Genomic DNA, 10,774 nt, shown 5'->3' on the forward strand with positions numbered 1-10,774 from the left:
GGGCGGCGGCGGCGCGGCGAGTGGCGGCGCGGGGCGGCGGCGGGGGCGTGGGCGGCGGCGGCGGCGGCTTAGGGTTAGGGTTCGGGTGGGGCTGGCGGGTTGAACGAGCTGGGGGCGGCGGCTTTTAAAGGCCTGGCCCGAGAAGTCCTGGCCGAATACGACCCTAAGTCGGTCGCACGTTTTTTTAAATAATTCGGATGTGCAGAAAAAGAAAGAAAAGAAATACTAAACGGACTCCAAAAATCCCGACATAAATTTTCCCCGTCCTCTAAAAATAATCCGGACAAGATGAACATTTATTTGGGCCTCAAAATGCAATTTTGAAAACGCATATTTTTCCTAATTCAAATAAAATAGCGATAAAACTCCGAAAAAAATATTATTTGATTTTAATATTAAATCTCTGATGTTTCTTTATTTTGAGGATGTCATTTTATCCTCTCTTTTATTTTTAATAAAATAAATATTTCAGAGAAATAAAATTAAATTCAAACGATCCTCTTTTCATAATTTGAGAAAAACTCAAATATGAAAATAACAAAATCCCCAACTCTCTCCGTGGGTCCTTGACTTGCTTAGAATTTCCAGGATCAACCAAAATGCAATAAAATATGATATGCAATGATGATCTAATGCATAACAACGAGAGTGGTTTCTCCTCATACGTCAAATCACTATCCAAATGTATCGCTTCAAGCGGCACTGTATGTTGGGGAACGTAGTAATTTCAAAAAAATTCCTACGCATACGCAAGATCATGATGATGCATAGCAAACGAGAGGGGAGAGTGTTGTCCACGTACCCTCGTAGACCGAAAGCGGAAGCGTTAGCACAACGCGGTTGATGTAGTCATACGTCTTCATGATCCGACTGATCAAGTACCGAACGCACGACACCTCCGAGTTCAGCACACGTTCAGCCCGATGATGTCCCTCGAACTCTGATCCAGCCGAGTGTTGAGGGAGAGTTTCGTCAGCACGACGGCGTGGTGACGATGTTGATGTTCTACCAACGCAGGGCTTTGCCTAAGCACCGCTACAGTATTATCGAGGTGGATTATGGTGGAGGGGGGCACCGCACACGGCTAAGAGATCAATGATCAATTGTTGTGTCTATGGGGTGCCCCCCTGCCCCCATATATAAAGGAGCAAGGGGGGTGCGGCCGGCCAAGAGGAGAGGTGCGCCGGAGGAGTCCTACTCCTACCGGGAGTAGAACTCCCCCCTTTTCCATGTTGGACTAGGATAGATAGGGGGAAGAGGTGGAGGGGAGAAAGTTCAAAATTCCGTGAGAAAATAACGATATCCGTGACGAGCCTCAACATTCATCGAACCACATACATCTGTATGTATGATTTCCAACAAATCTGTTGCTCTCTCCATAGTACCGGAGAACGGTGTTTTAGTCATCTTGCCCATGAGGCACGGTTCGCAAGTACCAAATGATTCATAATCAAGTGGTTCCAAAAGTCCATCAGTATGGAGTTTCTTCATGCGCTTTACACCGATATGACCTAAACGACGGTGCCACAAATAAGTTGCACTATCATTATCAACTCTGCATCTTTTGGCTTCAACATTATGAATATGTGTATCACTACCATCGAGATTCATCAAAAATAGACCGCTCTTCAAGGATGCATGACCATAAAAGATATTACTCATATAAATAGAACAACTATTATTCTCTGATTTAAATGAATAACCGTCTCGCATCAAACAAGATCCAAATATAATGTTCATGCTCAACGCTGGCACCAAATAACAATTATTTAGGTCTAATACTAATCCCGAAGGTAGATGTAGAGGTAGCGTGCCGACCGCGATCACATCGACTTTGGAACCATTTCCCACGCGCATCGTCACCTCGTCCTTCGCCAGTGTTCGCTTAATCCATAGTCCCTGTTTCGAGTTGCAAATATTAGCAACAGAACCAGTATCAAATACCAAGGTGCTACTGCAAGCTCTAGTACGGTACACATCAATAACATGTATATCACATATACCTTTGTTCACCTTGCCATCCTTCTTATCCGCCAAATACTTGGGGCAGTTCTGCTTCCAGTGACCAGTCTGCTTGCAGTAGAAGCACTCAGTTTCAGGCTTAGGTCCAGACTTGGGTTTCTTCTCCTGAGCAGCAACTTGCTTGTTGTTCTTCTTGAAGTTCCCCTTCTTCTTCCCTTTGCCCTTTTTCTTGAAACTAGTGGTCTTGTTAACCATCAACACTTGATGCTCCTTCTTGATTTCTACCTCCACAGCCTTTAGCATTGCGAAGAGCTCGGGAATTGTCTTGTCCATCCCTTGCATATTATAGTTCATCACGAAGCTCTTGTAGCTTGGTGGTAGTGATTGGAGAATTCTGTCAATGACGCTATCATCCGGAAGATTAACTCCCAGTTGAATCAAGTGATTATTATACCCAGACATCTTGAGTATATGCTCACTGACAGAACTGTTCTCCATCTTGCAGCTACAGAACTTATTGGAGACTTCATATCTCTCAATCCGGGCATTTGCTTGAAATATTAACTTCAACTCCTAGAACATCTCATATGCTCCATGACGTTCAAAACATCGTTGAAGACCCGGTTCTAAGCCATAAAGCATGGCACACTGAACTATCGAGTAGTCATCATCTTTGCTCTGCTAGACGTTCATAACATCTGGTGTTGCTCCAACAGCAGGCCTGGCACCTAGCGGTGCTTCCAGGACGTAATTCTTCTGTGCAACAATGAGGATAATCCTCAAGTCACGGACCCAGTCCGTGTAATTGCTACCATCATCTTTCAACTTTGCTTTCTCAAGGAACGCATTTAAATTCAACGGAACAACAGCACGGGCCATCTATCTACAATCAAACATAAACAAGCAAGATACTATCAGGTACTAAGTTCATGATAAATTTAAGTTCAATTAATCATATTACTTAAGAACTCCCACTTAGAAAGACATCCCTCTAATCCTCTAAGTGATCACATGATCCAAATCAACTAAACCATAACCGATCATCACGTGAAATGGAGTAGCTTTCAATGGTGAACATCAATATGTTGATCATATCTACTATATGATTCACGCTCGACCTTTTGGTCTCAGTGTTCCGAGGCCATATCTGCATATGCTAGGCTCGCTAAGTTTAACCTGAGTATTCCGCATGTGCAAAACTGGCTTGCGCCCGTTGTAGATGGACGTAGAGCTTATCACACCCGATCATCACATGGTGTCTAGGCACGACGAACTTTGGCAACGGTGCATACTCAGGGAGAACACTTTTATCTTGAAATTTAGTGAGAGATCATCTTATAATGCTACCGTCAATCAAAGAAAGATAAGATGCATAAAAGATAAACATCACATGCAATCAATATAAGTGATATGATATGGCCATCATCATCTTGTGCTTGTGATCTCCATCTCCGAAGCACCGTCATGATCACCATCGTCACCGGCGCGACACCTTGATCTCCATCGTAGTATCATTGTCGTCTCGCCAATCTTATGCTTCTACGACTAGCTACCACTTAGTGATAAAGTAAAGCATTACAGGGCGATTGCATTGCATACAATAAAGCGACAACCATATGGCTCCTGCCAGTTGCCGATAACTCGGTTACAAAACATGATCATCTCATACAATAAAATTTAGCATCATGTCTTGACCATATCACATCACAACATGCCCTACAAAAACAAGTTAGGCGTCCTCTACTTTGTTGTTGCAAGTTTTACATGGCTGCTACGGGCTTAGCAAGAACCGTTCTTACCTACGCATCAAAAACCACAACGATAGTTTGTCAAGTTGGTGTTGTTTTAACCTTCGCAAGGACTGGGCGTAGCCACACTCGGTTCAACTAAAGTTGGAGAAACCGACACCCGCCAGCCACCTGTGTGCAAAGCATGTCGGTAGAACCAGTCTCGCGTAAGCGTACGCGTAATGTAGGTCTGGGCTGCTTCATCCAACAATACCGCCGAACCAAAGTATGACATGCTGGTAAGCAGTATGACTTATATCGCCCACAACTCACTTGTGTTCTACTCGTGCATATAACATCAACGCATAAAACCTGGCTCGGATGCCACTGTTGGGGAACGTAGTAATTTCAAAAAAATTCCTACGCACACGCAAGATCATGGTGATGCATAGGAATGAGAGGGGAGAGTGTTGTCCACCTACCCTCGTAGACCGAAAGCAGAAGTGTTAGCACAACGCGGTTGATGTAGTCGTACGTCTTCACGATCCGACCGATCAAGTACCGAACGCACATCACCTCCGAGTTCAGCACACGTTCAGCCCGATGACGTCCCTCGAACTCTGATCCAGCCGAGTGTTGAGGGAGAGTTTCGTCAGCACGATGGCGTGGTGACGATGTTGATGTTCTACCGATGCAGGGCTTCGCCTAAGCACCGCTACAGTATTATCGATGTGGATTATGGTGGAGGGCGGCACCGCACACGGCTAAGAGATCAATGATCAATTGTTGTGTCTATGGGGTGCCCCCTGTCCCCGTATATAAAGGAGTAAGGGGGGGGGGTGCGGCCGGCCAAGAGGAGAGACGCGCCGGAGGAGTCCTACTCCTACCGGGAGTAGGACCCCCCCCTTTCCATGTTGGACTAGGAGAGAGAGAGAGGGGGGAAGAGGTGGAGGGGAGAAAGGAAAGGGGGGGGGGCGCCGCCCCCTCTCCTTGTCCTGTTCGGACTAGGGGGAAGGGGCGCGCGGCCCTGCCCTGGCCTCCTCTCCTCTCTTCCACCAAGGCCCACTAAGGCCCATTAAGTTCCCGGGGGGTTCCGGTAACCTCCCGGTACTCCGGAAAAATCCCGATTTCACCCGGAACACTTCTGATGTCCAAACATAGGCTTCCAATATATCAATCTTCATGTCTCGACCATTTTGAGACTCCTCGTCATGTCCGTGATCACATCCGGGACTCTGAACAACCTTCGGTACATCAAAACATATAAACTCATAATGAAACTGTCATCGTAATGTTAAGCGTGCGGACCCTACGGGTTCGAGAAGTATGTAGACATGATCGAGACATGTCTTCGGTCAATAACCAATAGCGGAACCTGGATGCTCATATTGGCTCCTACATATTCTACGAAGATCTTTATCGGTCAGACCGCATAACAACATACGTTGTTCCCTTTGTCATCGGTATGTTACTTGCCCGAGATTCGATCGTCGGTATCTCAATACCTAGTTCAATCTCATTACCGGCAAGTCTCTTTACTCGTTCCGCAATACATCATCCCACAACTAACTCATTAGTTGCAATGCTTGCAAGGCTTAAGTGATGTGTATTACCGAGAGGGCCCAGAGATACCTCTCCGACAATCGGAGTGACAAATCCTAATCTCGAAATATGCCAACCAAACATGTACCTTCAGAGGCACCTGTAGAGCACCTTTATAATCACCCAGTTACGTTGTGACGTTTGGTAGCACACAAAGTGTTCCTCCGGTAAATGGGAGTTGCATAATCTCATAGTCATAGGAACATGTATAAGTCATGAAGAAAGCAATAGCAACATACTAAACGATCGTGTGCTAAGATAACGGAATGGGTCATGTAAATCACATCATTCTCCTAATGATGTGATCCCGTTAATCAAATGACAACTCATGTCTATGGTTAGGAAACATAACCATCTTCGATTAACGAGCTAGTCAAGTGGAGGCATACTAGTGACACTCTGTTTGTCTATATATTCACAAATGTATTATGTTTCCGGTTAATACAATTCTAGCATGAATAATAAACATTTATCATGATATAAGGAAATAAATAATAACTTTATTATTGCCTCTAGGGCATATTTCCTTCACTGTATCTCTCAGAGGAATATCAGCCATGTCCACGTTGCACTTCTTCAACTGAGAAACGTTGAACACGTCGTGAACACCGGACCATCCTTCGGGTAATTCCAACTTGTAAGCCACTTCTCCCATACGTTCCAAAACTCTATATGGTCCCACAAAACGTGGTGCTAACTTTACCTTAACTCCAAAACGTTTCACTCCTCGAAGTGGTGATACTCGAAGATACACTCTGTCTCCGACTTCGTAGACTGTCTCCTTGTGTTTAGAATCCGCATAACTCTTCTTCCTTGACTGGGCTACCTTGAGTCTATCGCGAATTAGCTTAACCTTCTCTTCAGACTCTTCAATCAAATCTGGTCCAAACAATTGTCGGTCTCCAACTTCATCCCACAACAACGGTGTTCTACACCTCCTTCCGTATAGTGCTTCGAAAGGGGCCATCTTCAAACTAGCTTGATAACTGTTGTTATAAGAGAACTCTACATAAGGCAAATTATCGTCCCAACTAGATCCATAGTCTAGCGCACAAGCTCTCAACATGTCCTCCAGAATCTGATTGACTCTCTCAGTCTGTCCATCTGTCTGCGGGTGAAAAGTTGTACTAAATTCTAGCCTGGTTACCAAAGTTTCATGCAACTGATTCCAAAACTTTGAGGTAAACCGGGTTCCTCTATCTGATACTATGGTCCTCGAAACTCCATGCAGACATACGATCCTAGTCATATATATCTTTGCCAACTTAGCACTGGTGTAAGTGGTCTTCACTAGGATGAAATGAGCTACTTTCGTCAGTCGATCGACTACAACCCATATCGAGTCATAGCCTGAATGAGTTCTGGGCAATCCTGTGATAAAATCCATGCCTAGTTTATCCCACTTCCATTTGGGTATGGGCAATGGCTGTAGAAATCCTGCTGGCTACTGATGTTCTGCCTTCACTCTCTGACATACGTCACAAACTGCTACATACACCACAATATCCTTCTTCATACCGGTCCACCAGAAACTGTCCTTCAAATCCAGATACATCTTGGTATTTCCTGGGTGAATCGAATATGGCGAATCATGGGCCTCTTGCAGAATCAACTTCTTGATCTCCTGATCATTGGGCACATATACACGGTCCTCAAACCATAAAGTATCGTGCTCATCCTCACGAAAACCTTCGGCCTTTCCTTTGCTCATCCTCTCTTTTACCTCAGCAATCTCTTTGTCATCCTTCTGAGCTTCTCGAATCTTTCCCACTAATGTTGACTGGACTTCCATTGCTGCAACAAAACCTATGGGGGCTATCTCCAAGCAAAGTTCCCTGAGATCCTCGGCTAACTCCTTTGGTAATCCCTCACTTATGAGGGTATTCATCCTGGTGTTCTTTATGGTTGTGTCCTATTTCTCCACAAAACTTGCATGCACCAGGTTTCTCCATATCATTTCCACAAGGCTTCAACTTCTGGGACACAAGCCAGGATTTTAGCAGAGTCAACTTAAATTCTTTCCAAGTGGTTACTCCTTGCCATCCATTGATGGTTTGGTACATCCTCCACCAAGTAGCAGCACCTCTTTCAAAGCACTGAAGAGCATGCTGGGTCATATCCTTTGTGACTATAGGGTTATTCTTCATGTGATCCTCCATGTTCCGAATCCATCGGTATGTCTCCAATTGACTTATCGGTCCAGGAGACATGAGTTCATCTCCATTCATCCTCTATTGGGTCCAGGGTTTGGGGTGGGATAAGAGAGGTGGGGAGGGATGCACACAATACAAACAAAAGTTTTGAGAAGGCACATTTTATTTGTGGCTGTTGGAAAAACATCAAAAAATTGACAGCTCACAAACGTCGCATCTAACGTAGGTATATAACAGGGGTTTGGTCTTCTAAAGGTCAATAAATCTTCAAAGTCATCAAACTCTTCAAGTCTTGTTCATGTCTCCGAAGGCTTCTTCCGATCATGCTTGTCCTTCTAAAATTTCTTTTGCTAGATCATCTCTATTGACGTGAAGTCTCTCGTGACGTCCTTTAATATTTCTAGAGTTGCTTTCCAAACTTCTAGATCTCAACATCCTTGGCATGAACCATGTCCTTCTGTCCTTCAGTTCCTGACGAATCTCCTGTATCTCGAGGTTTTGCTCCTCCAGTTTGGCTACTCTCATCTTTAGGGTCATGAGTTCTTCATGAAATACTTCCTTGTCAAAATACTGCTTCTTGTAGGTCCATCTTAACTTCTTGATGTAACACTCCAGACCCTGGTGATACACCAGCTAACGTTAAAACTTCATCTTGCTGATAGGTGCTCCATCAGCCTTCTACCATCCAATCCTTCCATGCATATGCATGCTTAACTCAGCACGGTGACAATAGCATAAGCGGGCGATAACCTCATGGATAGCCATGTTTCTGCTCTTGTCATTTCCAGGAGCTATCTCTACATAGTTGATATCTCTTGCCTTAAGGTTTTCCTTGACAGAACTTTGAGTCTTTAACTCTCCCTACTCCAGTCTTTCTCCGATACACCTTGATCTCGGGTATTGACATCTTCGATAGTCTGCTAAGTTCCATAAGGGTAACCTTCCTAGGTCATACAAATCTGGGATTTCTTCAAAGCCTTCAAATTCTCCTAGTCTTCAGAGTCTTCAACAGTTTTAGTTTCCATTATCATAATGTATGGTAAAATCCTCATTATTCCGAATGGTTTTAGTTGTCCGATATCTTTTACTTCTTAGAGTGATCTCATCAGTCGAATTTTCGTGTGGTCAAAAGGGGAAAGGGGTATGGTCTCACTAAAAGGAAATATTTGAATAAGCTCAGAAGAGAAGAGAGGTAAAAGATCCTTTTGAAAAAGAAAGTTTTAGAGAAAATCCTTTCTATGGGCTTGCCAGTTTCTAGGGTCATGTCCTATAGTCAACATGTGCTCTGATACCATCTTTGTAGCGACCAGGCCTCAAACAGTCTGATCTCTGTGCATAACTGTCATCCCTGGATCGGTATTGCTGACACACATAGTACTCGAAGGATTATAACAGAGTAGCAATCACACACTTATTACATCATATGTCTCAAAAGAGAACTTATTACAATAAATGTGGGTTAAGGCCATCTAATACGATAACAGTGGAAGGCTTGGAAGATAAAGTGAGTCCATCAACTCCAACGGCATCACTGAGTGAAAGACCACGACCTAAGGCTCCTTACTCGTCGTCTGAAAAGTCTGCAACATGATACGTTGCAGCCCGAAAACGGGTCAGCACATGGAATATGCTGGCAATGTAACACCAAAAGATAATGAACAGAATAATGCTATCACTACATGCATATATGGCTGGTGGAGGCTATAGGGTTAATATGTTTTGCGAAAAGCCAGTTTTTCCCTATTGCAAAGGGATATATTTTATTTAACTATCATGGTGGTTGATAAACATTGAGAAGGTTCACCCAACTCAATCCCAATTAAAACTAATTAACAATAACCCATCAAATTAAATTAAGAGTGATGAGATCCACATGATAATCCAAGGACTAGATACTCAAATTGTCCTTAACCGGGGACACGGCTAATCATGATTAGTTTGTACACTCTGCAGAGGTTTGTGCACTTTTCCCCACAAGACTCGATCTCCTCCATTGGATTTCTCGCACTACATGGTGTTTGAGAAACGGTTGACCGAGACATAGTCTTTCGGAAGCGTTAGAACCTTACGATGGGTAGACCAGTACACCTACTTCCCCTACATCTGCTAGTCTACAACTGTAAGAGTTCACACGACTTAATCAACTATGCTAGAGCCCATAATAGCTTGTGGCTGCACACGGAAGTTTCCAGTATGAATAATCTTATGATCCATTTAAGCCTGGGTGGCGGTCCATAGGAGAATCACAGGGTACCCCGGGATTTCCAAAAAAATAGGCAATCACTGGAAAACCCAGGTGCCTCAATCCACCCAGATGTGTATTTAAGTTGCCACCTTAAGTTAACCATTAATTAGCAATCTCACATCTATCATGAAATACACTCAAACCCAATCCATGTCTACGAGCATAGCATGGCAATATAAGCATAACGTAGAAGTAACTCCTAGGGTTTGATAATAAATAGGTGAATAGGTACTACCTCAACTACTTCCCAACACACAATTTAATTCAGATCCTAACCGTGCAATTGTTTGAGGATTGATCTAATGCAATAAAAACTGGGTAGTAAGAGGTATGATCAAAGTGTTACTTGCCTTGCTGATGATCCGCGAAACCTAGAGACTCGTAGAAGCAAGCTTCACACTCCGGGTACTCTATCGCAAACAAACAAGCATACAATAAGCAACCAAACAAGGGCATGTGTAAAACTCAAATAAGAGATCTAACCAGAAAGTTTAACTGAAGAACTCCGGTTTGAAAAAAGAATCAAATCAAACAAACCAACAAAACTCAAACGGCGAAAGAAACAAACTCTGTTTACTATTCTGGACTAAAGTCAAATTTTACTGTAGCAAAAACTTGTTTAAGTTGGTTAAACGGAAAGAGGATTTCGAGACGAAACTCTAGGCGCTTGAATCGCCTGATTCCGATAAACGAGAGAAAAGTTATACTAGAACGAAAATAGGATCAGAAATCGCGATCGAAAATAATCGCGGAAAATCCGAGAAAAAGAATAACTGACGAACAGGCTAACGAACAAACGTTCGCTGTCCGCGGCTAAATGGTGAAAACCGTTCGTAAAAACGAACATATGGACAAACGGCCGGTAAATAACTAAACCAAAAAAATTAAAACCGAACCGGATCTAATAAAAAACGGATCTAGGGTTTTTGAAAAAAAAACCATACGCTTTTCTCACGAAAACCGAGGCGGCTACCTCGGGTCCGGTGGGGCGGCGGGTCGGTGGCGTGGGGATCCAGCGGGCGGCGGTGAGCTCCGGCGAGGAGGCGGCGCGGGGCGGCGGCGGCGCGGCGGGTGGCGGCGGCGGC

The sequence above is a fragment of the Triticum dicoccoides genome, chromosome 6A (assembly GCF_002162155.2).
Source record: "Triticum dicoccoides isolate Atlit2015 ecotype Zavitan chromosome 6A, WEW_v2.0, whole genome shotgun sequence".
Taxonomy (NCBI): domain Eukaryota; kingdom Viridiplantae; phylum Streptophyta; class Magnoliopsida; order Poales; family Poaceae; genus Triticum; species Triticum dicoccoides.